The following is a 10,370-nucleotide window of genomic DNA, read 5'->3' as shown; positions in this document are numbered from 1 at the left end:
GACAATTTACATATATATATGATTGTTCATTTTCATGCCTATTCCTTTGTATTTTATTTCCCCCAAGTACTATGAATTATAGAAGGTCCTAATTGTTGGAGACTCTTTTTCATCATCATGACTGTCAGATTTTCTTGACATCATCATGTAAATAATTAATTTACCAACTTAACCTTTGCTGTAGCTATGGCCTGTATTTTCTTTATGTTCCCTGGAGCACACATAGCACTGGGGTGCTGTTAAAGACAAAACACTCTTGAAAGCAGGTCAGTAATATATTTGGAGAGTAGTTCAGTTATAATCTAAATCCATGGGAAACTTACACTAAGTTTTCAAAGGAACTTTCTTTCATCTTATGTATAGTTTTACTTAAATGTATATAAAAGATGAAAATGATTCCCTGAAGTCATCACAGTGGTTTCTATTTAAAGATGAAAGGACTGTAATTCTTAAGTATGCCTATTCTAACCTTGAAATGAGAATAATTTTTTTTCTTATTCAGAATTGAGCTGGTAAGGTATCTTGCCTTTCTTGTCTTTCTGAATTTTGTTTATTAAGTAGATTACTTTGGGAAGCCTACTGTATGCAAAGTTGTGCACTAGGCACACTCTTGGAGTTATAAAGATAGTTGAGAAGTATGTCTTGCCCTCAAGAAAATCAAATCACATTCAGACTATCCAGACCATTCAGCTGCTTTAGAATCTTTCATAGGCTTTTATCACTGGTGATTTGTGTATGTGTAATGAAATGCGTCAGATGTAAAAGTGATATACTTTGTACTTTAAAAGCATTTATAAAATTAGTTGAAATAAAACAACTTTCTAAGGCAATAAAAATAAATCAGGCTCCGGACGCGCAGGCTCAGCGGCCATGGCTCACGGGCCCAGCCGCTCCGCGGCATGTGGGATCTTCCCAGACCGGGGCGCGAACCCGGTTCCCCTGCATCGGCAGGCGGACGCGCAACCACTGCGCCACCAGGGAAGCCCTTTCATAGGCTTTTATCACTGATGATTTGTGTATGTGTAATGAAATGCGTCAGATGTAAAAGTGATATACTTTGTACTTTAAAAGCATTTATAAAATTAGTTGAAATAAAACAACTTTCTAAGGCAATAAAAATAAATAATTTTGACAGTGATTAATTATACTGATTTCATTTGATGAAATTCACATGTTTTATAAGTTGATGAGTGTTGTTCTTTCCTTCTTCTCTTAGCTCTTGTACCTCCCATCAGTTTCTAAATTGATTTGAATTGTTTATAAACAATATTTGTCTTCAGTATCTTGAAAATAGAGCTTTTTAAGAAAAGGTAATACCTGTGACCATTGTTGAGTAATTACCTTGCATAGCCCTTAAGTTGTGATGAGTAGATATGATTATTTAACTCAGCTGAAATGTAAAACAAAATTACTCTCTATATTTAGTGTTTGTTCTCTAAAAATATTTCTATTTCACCTTCTTTGGAAGGATGTTTTCTCTAGGAACAGAAGTCTAAATAAGTTAGCGGTTATTTTCTGAACTATCTTCCCGTTTCTGTTGTTTATGTTGGGTTGTTCTAATCTAGTTGTTCTTTAAAGGGTAATCTGTTTTGCTTAGACTACAGTGAAAAATTTCTGTCTTGGGTTTTTAGCCTTTTATTATGGTGTACCTTTGTATAGTTTTTCTTTATCCCCCTTGGGACTTGCAGGGTTTCTCAAATGTATGCTTAATACCATTGTTTGGTTTTTGGAAAATTCTGAGCCATCATCTCTAAAAAATATTGCTTCTGCCCTTTTTCTTTTCTTCTCTCTTTCTGAAATTTCAGTTACACATATTTTAGCAGATGTTTTTTACTGATTCTTTATGTTTCTTACCTTCTTTCCAGTATTTTCTCTTCTGTTATCTGTTAGTTTTTTTCATATCTCGCTCCTAATTCTCCCTTTAACTGTGTCTAATCTGCTTTTAAACCTATCCATTGAACTGTTAGTTTTGGTTACTATATTTTTCAGATCTAGAATTCCATTTAGTTCCTTTTATGTTTTCTAGTTCCCTGACAAAATCCTAATTTTTATCTTGTAGCTTCTTGAATTTATATGCATAGTTGTTGTTTTTTTTAAGTTTTTTGGTTTTTGGGGTTTTTTTTGCGGTACGTGGGTCCCTCCTGCTGCGGAGCACAGGCTCCGGACGTGCAGGCCCAGCGGCCATGGCCCACGGGCCCAGCCGCTCCGTGACACATGGGATCCTCCTGGACTGGGGCACGAACCTGCGCCCCCCCTCCCGCCCCCGCATAGGCAGGCAGACTCCCAACCACTGTGCCACCAGGGAAGCCCCTTTAAGTTATTTTTAAAGTCTGTCTCATCATACCATTGGAGCCCCTGTGGATCTTGTTCTGTAATGTGTTTTCCCTCTTGGTTTTTTATTTTTATTTTATTTTGTTTCATGTTATATTGTCTCTGTGTATCTGATCATTTTTAATTGATATCAGCTATTGTAGTTTTTTTAACAGCCTATTATGATTATGTTAACTTTCTACAGAGAGAACTTACTTTTGCTTCTGGAAGGCAGCTAGGGTAGTAGTAATCCTAGATCACCTTCAGTTCATTTTTCAGAGATTGAGATAATGTAAAGTTGTGCTTCAGGCCATTGAGAACTGTACTGTGTCTGGTTCACACTAATTCCTATAGTGTGTAGCCCTTTGGGTGACTCTACCTTGATAAGCACTAGACTCAATTTTTTTGTCTCCCAAGCTTCTTGAGACTTCTTAGGCTTTACTTTACTTCTTTTGGAATTGGCATTGTCCCTAATTCTGGAAAGAGGCCCCAGGTATCAGGCTCACCTCTCTGGTCTTTCTCATCTTGCCCCCTTAAATCTTCATTGATTTTTTTGACTTTCCAGTGCCTTTCAGCATATATTTTTTAAACTCTGTCCTATTTTTCTAGTTATCCTCTTGGTTCAAATTGCATAGTCTTCCACCATGAGCAGCAGGAGACCAATTTTCTCAACATTAAAAAAAAATAAAACATGTTATAATTTCCTGTTTAAGATTATTGATATATAGCCATTGCTTATTAAATTTCCACTTCTGTAAGTGCAGTAAGCAAAGTGACTATCCAGAGTATCATGATAGGTACGCTAAGTCCTATATGAAAGTATACATGATAGGAACATATATATCTAAACACAGTTGTGGGGATTCTGGCTATTCATAATGCATACTGATGGAATGCCTGCAGCACTGCATAACCTCTTTAGCCATGGGGAAGGGTATAGTAACCTTGTATGCTAAGCTTTATTTTTTTCCATTGGGAAATTTTTTTAAATGGACAAAACATGAGGCGTGAAGAGTTCTTTTAAGTTCTGTTGAGGTTCAGATACCCATTTGATGTCCTAGAAATGATGCTGAGTGGACAACTGGACAAATAGTTGGAGCTCAGAGTTAAAGATAAAAATATATTGATTAGGGCTTCCCTGGTGGTGCAGTGGTTAAGAATCCACCTGCCAATGCAGGGGACATGGGTTCGAGCCCTGGTCCGGGAAGATCCCACATGCTGTGGAGCAACTAAGCCCGTGTGCCACAACTACTGAGCCCGCGTGCCACAACTACTGAAGCTCTTGCTCCGCAACAAGAGAAGCCACCACAATGAGGAGCCCGCACACAGCAATGAAGACCCAATGCAGCGAAAAATAAATAAATGAATTTTTTTAAAATGTATTGATTATCAGCATATAGATGGTATTTAACTTCATAAAAGGAGGGAAAAAATGCAGGGCTGAGCAAGGGACAGTCCAACATTTAGAGTTCCTGGGGCAGAAGAGCTGCTGAGAAGAGGGCAGATAAGGTAAGGAGAAAAGGAAAACAACAAAAATGGTGGGGAATGGTGTCCAGGAGCTAAGAGAAGAAAAGTAATCACCTGCTGAGCTGTGGGGTAATATGAGGACAGTCAGTTGGCCATTGAATTAGCAATATGGAGGCTGTAGCTGGCATTGTCCAGAACAGGTTCCTACTTTCTTCAGCAAGAAGACTACTTTGAAAGGAGAACAGGAAGTGAGAAAATGGATATGACCAGTGTAGACAACTTTTTATTGGTTTTGCTGTGGAGCGGTAAAAGGGAGTGGTAGCTAAAGGAAGACGTGAAATCAAAGGAGATTATCTCACTCCCCTGCCCCATGATTGGGAGTTCAGTCTGAATGTGAAGAAGAAAATAATGGTGTAGATACATGTGCTTTTTAAAAATTGTTATTCAGAAAGAGTGTCCCAAGAGCACAAAGAGCACAGGCTTAAGTTAAACTGAGATTGAAGTCCATCCTACCACTTAATTGGGTGCTTGGGGGCAAATTACCTAGCCGTCATTAATGACAGAAATAATTCCTATTCCTATGGTTGTTGTGAATATAAAATTAAATAAGAAATGTATGTCAAGTACCTGACCCATAGTAAGTAATAAATACATTATGGCTATTAGTTTTATTGTTGTTGTTACCTTTAAATGCTGAAAAATATCTGTGCTCAGAAACAATTAAATCATTCCTATTCCTAGGATTGCTGAGAATATAATATTAAATGAGAAATGTATGTAAAATGCCTGACTCATAGTAAGTGATCAGTACGCTTTAGCTCTTGAGTTTTGTTGTTGGTGGTTTTTTATTTACCTTTAAATTCTGGAAAGGATCTGTGTCCAGAAACAATTAAGAACAATTTATGGATAGAGTTATATTTCTTCACAAGAGCTAATCCTTGGATGTTGCTGGACCTCACTCCCTCAAATTCCAGCCTTGCCGAGTTGCTTGCTTACTGTTTTCCAGTGTGTTTCATAGAACTCTACGCTGTACTTCAGTGCATCAGCTCGGAAGGTCAGCACCCCACCCCCACCCTCCAGGTATCCCATCTTCATTATCTACCAGGGCCAACTGATCTTTCAGACTTCGGCTCCAGGGTCACCCCCTCCCTGAGGCTTTTCCCGACACTTATCCTGTCCCATGTAATTCTGTGATTGACCCTTACCCTTTCTCCTCCACGGCCTCCTTCTACCCACTGATTACCCTACCACTCTTCTTTGAACTTGTTGGTTCCCACAGCTGTCTCTCTTTACTGCCCTGTAATATCCTTAAAAGTAGTGAACATTCATCTTCTTTTATCCCTAGCACAATCCTTGAGCCATATAGTAAGTGCTCAATGAATGATTGTTCAATAAATTAATAGATGTGTGAGTGAACCATTAATATATAGTTGTCACCATTTTTATGGTTTTGCATATTTTAGTGTTTTCATCGCTTGATTTATTTGTTAATTACTTGCCAAGATTATTATTTTACAAAGAATACAAGTCATAAAATCAAATAAAGATGTGGTTTTTTTGCTCTGGCTTAGAAGAGCATTTTGTGAAAGGGAATTACAAATAGACCCTGTTCCAAAAGGCCATTTATGCTCTAGTTATCAGAAATTTGGAATATGCTTTCAAAAACAAGTCATTCTGTGCAAGTGTTGGTGGTGGTGAAGATGATGATTATCATAATCATCAGATTTTAGACCTGTACTTACAAAATACTTGTTTAAATCATAAATGTCATGTAACTTGAGAACTAGCTTTTGGGAGGGACCTGGAATGGGGCAGGCAGTGAGGTGGAAGGAGGGCAAAGCAAGAAGGAAGCTTATTCCACATTTGATTTGGCTGAATTTTCTGTTAGAGATCCTCTGTAGCCCTCTGCTTTTCTCTGCTATTTTCTATTCTGCTTTTGATTTTAAAGATCATTTCAGAACTCGTGAGTTTTTAGCTTTCCTCCCATGGTGGGAATAGTGGGGCTGTGTTGGGCAGTTGGGGTTCAGTGAGAAGCCTTGGGATAACCATTGGTATGAGTGTATAGTTTCTAAGCCTTGTGTTTTGATGTTGGCAATGTGCTTAAAGAGTTTTTAAATCCAGTTCCAACACACAGAGAAGTCCAAGGATGGGAGAGTTTTCTGACTCACTTTGCTTAGCGGTGAGGATCTTGTTGATGGATGGCAGCCAGATGAAGGCTGCAGTTTCTTAAAGGAGAGGTTATTTGTGGAAAAATTGTGAGGAACAGAGAGAAGTCAGTTCTTGCCTGAACACTATCACTTTCTTCCAAACTCTATAGGAATTTAAACAAATGTTGGATGTTAATTTTTTCCATCTGTAAATGGAAAAAACATTTCGTAGCCTTTTGTGTATTTGTGAACCCTTTCCTAACATGGTGTAGGATATGATTTAAAGTTAAAAATTATATTAGATTAGCATACTATTAAATATTATACTGTAAAGTTCATTTTAAGATAATCCTTGGTAATTATACTATAATGTAAGAAAAATTATTTGTTGAGAATTTTTAAAGTGTTTATTGTATTTTTTATATGTTAAGATATCAAAAATAGTCAGAAACTGTTTTCATATCTGGATGTTTGGAATTCTTGAATTTTGACCTTAAGGAAAATCTCTTTGTTCCTATTTGGTTTCTAAATGATGAGATAAGAATGTTTCAGGATTCTATTTGCAAGCACTTTTCTACAATTTCTCATGCAGGTGGGGATAACCAATTAGGATAAAATCATCTTTATATTGTTTCTTTTAACATTTTTTTACTGAAATACCAGAGATATTTTGATTTGTTAAGTAAGAAACTTGACCAGATGACTGTAGTTCATAGATATTATTATTTGGGGGTGAGCCTGTAGAATTAGTCATTTTTACAGTCTTCCATAATTTGTTAAAGTTCAAAATTTGTGGTCTTTATGCTTCTGATCTTTTTCCAGTGGCCCATTATGTGAGTAAATTAAACACAGTGTATTAAAAATAACTAAAGACACTATGTAAGTGTCACACCATAGCCCTTAGCAGTGTCCATCTGAGTGATCAACTGATTATGTAACTGTGTTCAAGGCTGCTCATTACCACTCACTTGAAATACACATTGAAGCTCTCAAAATTTTGTTTTAAAGGGCAACAAAATTGAAACTTTAAAAATTATGATTAAAAAATAGGAAGAAATTGGTGCATTTGCCTTTAACAGCCTGAAACCAAAATACCTGCACCCATCTGGGATGGTGGTGGAATGACGTGGAGCATTAGTGAAAACACTGAAGGTGTCTTCTACTTCTATGCTTTTTAGATAACAGAAAAGAATATTCTAGTGCTGTGGTATGAGGGGATAGGCAGTCTGTCAGTCCACTTTAGAGAAGTGAGCTTCATTCACGTGGAGTGTTCCATTCCGGCAACAGTGACAAGAAAGGTGTATGAGGGCAAGTGTGCTCCTGGAAGCAAGGCACAGATCAGAGAAATCCCCTGGTCTTCTCTTTTCCTAGCCATACTACTTTTTGTGGGTTTTTAAAAAAATTATTTTGTTTTATACATTTTTAAAAATAATCCCTAGATTTACAGAAAAGTGTCAAAAGATAATATGAAGAGATGCCGTATAGCCCTCATCCATTTTCCTCTAATATTAGCTTCTTACATTGCCACGATGCATTTGTCAAAACTGGGAAAACAACTTTGCTACATTACTACAAACTAAACTCCAGACTTCATTTGGATTCCACCAGTTTTTCCACTGATATCCTTTTTCTGTTCCAGGATCCCATCCAGGATACCACATTACATTTGATCATCATGTCTTATTTTTAGTCTTTTCTGGATGTGACATTTTCTCAGTCTTGCCTTATTTCCCATGACCGTGACAGTCTTGAGGAGTACCAGCCAAGTATTTTGTAGTGTTCTTCCATTTGGGTTGGTTTGATTTTTTTTTCCCCGTGACTAGACTGGGGTTTCGGGTTTGGAAGAAACTCCCATAGAGGTGAAAAGGTGTTCTCATCACATCATATCCGGGATATATACTGTCAATGTAATATCACTGATGATATTAACCTTGATAGCCAACATAGCATTTTCCAGGTTTGTCTACTGTAAAATTGCTATTTTTCCCCATTTTATACTCTGTTCTTTGGAAACAAGTCACTAAGTCCAGCCCACATGCAAGGTTGGGAGACAGGAATTAAATTCCCCTGCTTGGAACAGGGGAAAACATACTTATTTGGAATTCTTCTGTAAGAACATTATAAACAGACTCTTTTGACCCTACTAATAGGACTCTTCTCCAATGTTAATTTTTTCCCTCTCTCCTGATGCAAAACATGGTATGCATGTTCAGTGAAACATTTAACTCAAATTATGCCCATGACCAGATACAAATGTTTAGTGACTAAAGTATTCCTTATTCTTGTTTGCTTTCATGATAGAAGTGATGGAACTTGTATGACCAATAGACACACTAGAGAATTCTGGCTTCTTCCCTTTATGACTTTCAGTAAGCTTTTTTTTTGTCTTTGTTTTTAATGAAAACCATCTTGAATTTTTATCCAGATAAATTTGGACTGCTTCTAGCTCCCATAACTTTTTTGCTTTGTATTTTGCTTTTGTTGTACCAAAGCTCTGTCAGGTCTCCTGCCCCACCCCCAGTCTTGTCATGAGTACCTGGTGGAGGCCTGTGGAAAGCCTTGTGAGTGAATCCAGAGACCCCCTGCTGTCAGGTGCTCTGAGCTATTTCAGGCTGACATGCTGTCCCACACTTAGCTAGGGCAGCTTTTTAAAATTGTAGCCAGTGTCTTCTTACCACCTTTCATTGTGGCTGACCCCTTTCCTCCAATGCGGTGCCACAAGGAGCTAGTTCATGTGTCCTATGCCCAACCTCTACTGATTCTTAAAATCCCCGTGTGTAGGACAGTGACTTAGCAGAGAGGATTATCTTTTCATTTGGAGCCCCTACAGATTTAAATCCTAACAGTAAGTCCACAGATACATCCATATTCTGTCTGGTTTTTTCTTGCCTGACAAACTGTCCTTCTGTGGTGGGCTCACCTCTCCAAGCTCAGCGATGGGTCCAAGACATGAAAGTGGCCTCTTCCTGTTTAATTCTTTAACATTTCTTTTTACATTCTGTGTGCTCGCAGCTGTTCTATGGAAAGAAATGTGTTGAGGTTTATCTGGGGATTTGTTGTGCTTTCAGCAGGAGCAAAGGTCTTCCACATCCTTCTTCATCCAGACCAGAAGCAGAGCTTTCATGTTGATTTTTCAGCTACTCCATATTTTGCCTAAAGTTTTCTGCTAAATAAAGATACTCATTTGCAAATTATGTGGATTCTTAGAAAATGCCTACTCAGTGTTTGTGATGCAACATAAAATTAGTTTTCTTATTAAAATTGGATGGGAGCTCTTTAATGAATAAGTATTACAAGATTTATAGTGATTTGAGGAAGAGCAAGAATTTTGCAGATTTAAGCACAGTAGGCTTAGTGAAAGAAGAGGATTTACTCTCTCATCTGTGCTGTTTTTTGAAACTTCCCTGTAGTTTCTGCCTCCATATTTTACTGATCATCAGTATCTCTCAGGTATGTCATGAGGAAAATTAATTTATTATACTGTACTTATTCTAACAGATTCTATTATTTTTAGTTTTTGCCTTTTATCAACTAAAGTAGTATGTAAGAGGGAGTGGCTTTTTTTTTAAGGTAGATCCTTTTTTCCTGGTCATTTCATTCTTAATCTTTGGATATTAACAGAATCATTGTTTTATTTGAATTCTTCCTTGGATATTTTCTTAAGAACTACTTACTATAGGAAAATTATATATGTTAGAATCTCCTTAGATCTATACTAAAAATTATAGTGCAGCTTTAACATAGAACTTCCACCATGAAGTTCTCTCACCATGCAATATAAGACAAAGCTAATATCTTTTGCTAACAGGTTTACCATAGTGTTAATGACTTTCTCAAGTTTAATAATATTTTTTATACATCTTAGTATCATTCATGGGATTTCTTTTGGGAAATATTTATGTAATTACAAGTGTAGAAAAGTGATATCTCTTTTGGAGGAAGAATTTGTTATAACAGAAATCATAACCATGATTTAATTCACATAACCAAGTTAAGACGTGGTATACTTTGAACAGAAAACATTCTAAACTAGTTATTTTGGCGCCCAATTTGAATTCTTGAAATAAATGTGTAATCAGAACAGAACTGTTTCTCATTTTGTTTTGTTTTTATTTGTTTAAAATTAATTAAATAGCTCTATCATTTTAAAGTATGGAGTCTAAATTTGTAATTGCAATGGATAAATAAAACATTAACATTGATTCAGACAGTAGAACTTTACTGTATTTAAAACAGACCTTATAAATCCTAGAAGTTGTAGCCTTGCATATTCTCAACTTACAGCAAAGTCTTCACCTGTCAATTTACTCATCATTACAATGACTCTTCCAAAGATTCATTGAATCTGGTTGAAATAGGATGTTTAGGAATATCTCTTCTACTTAAATTTTTTTTATTTTTTATTGGAACATAGTTGCTTTACAATATTGTGTTAGTTTATATTGT

The 10,370-nt window shown here is 36.6% G+C and overlaps 1 protein-coding gene across 2 annotated transcripts in view; it reads left to right on the top strand.

The window, feature by feature from the left end:
- Window positions 1-10,370, top strand: part of NT5DC1 (5'-nucleotidase domain containing 1) — a 126,426-nt gene that overhangs the window by 59,340 nt on the left and 56,716 nt on the right. The gene's annotated exons all lie outside the window — the stretch shown is intronic.

This window comes from Physeter macrocephalus, chromosome 10 (genome assembly GCF_002837175.3).
Source record: "Physeter macrocephalus isolate SW-GA chromosome 10, ASM283717v5, whole genome shotgun sequence".
NCBI classification, from domain to species: domain Eukaryota; kingdom Metazoa; phylum Chordata; class Mammalia; order Artiodactyla; family Physeteridae; genus Physeter; species Physeter macrocephalus.
This window is presented reverse-complemented; position numbering and strand designations above follow the sequence as displayed.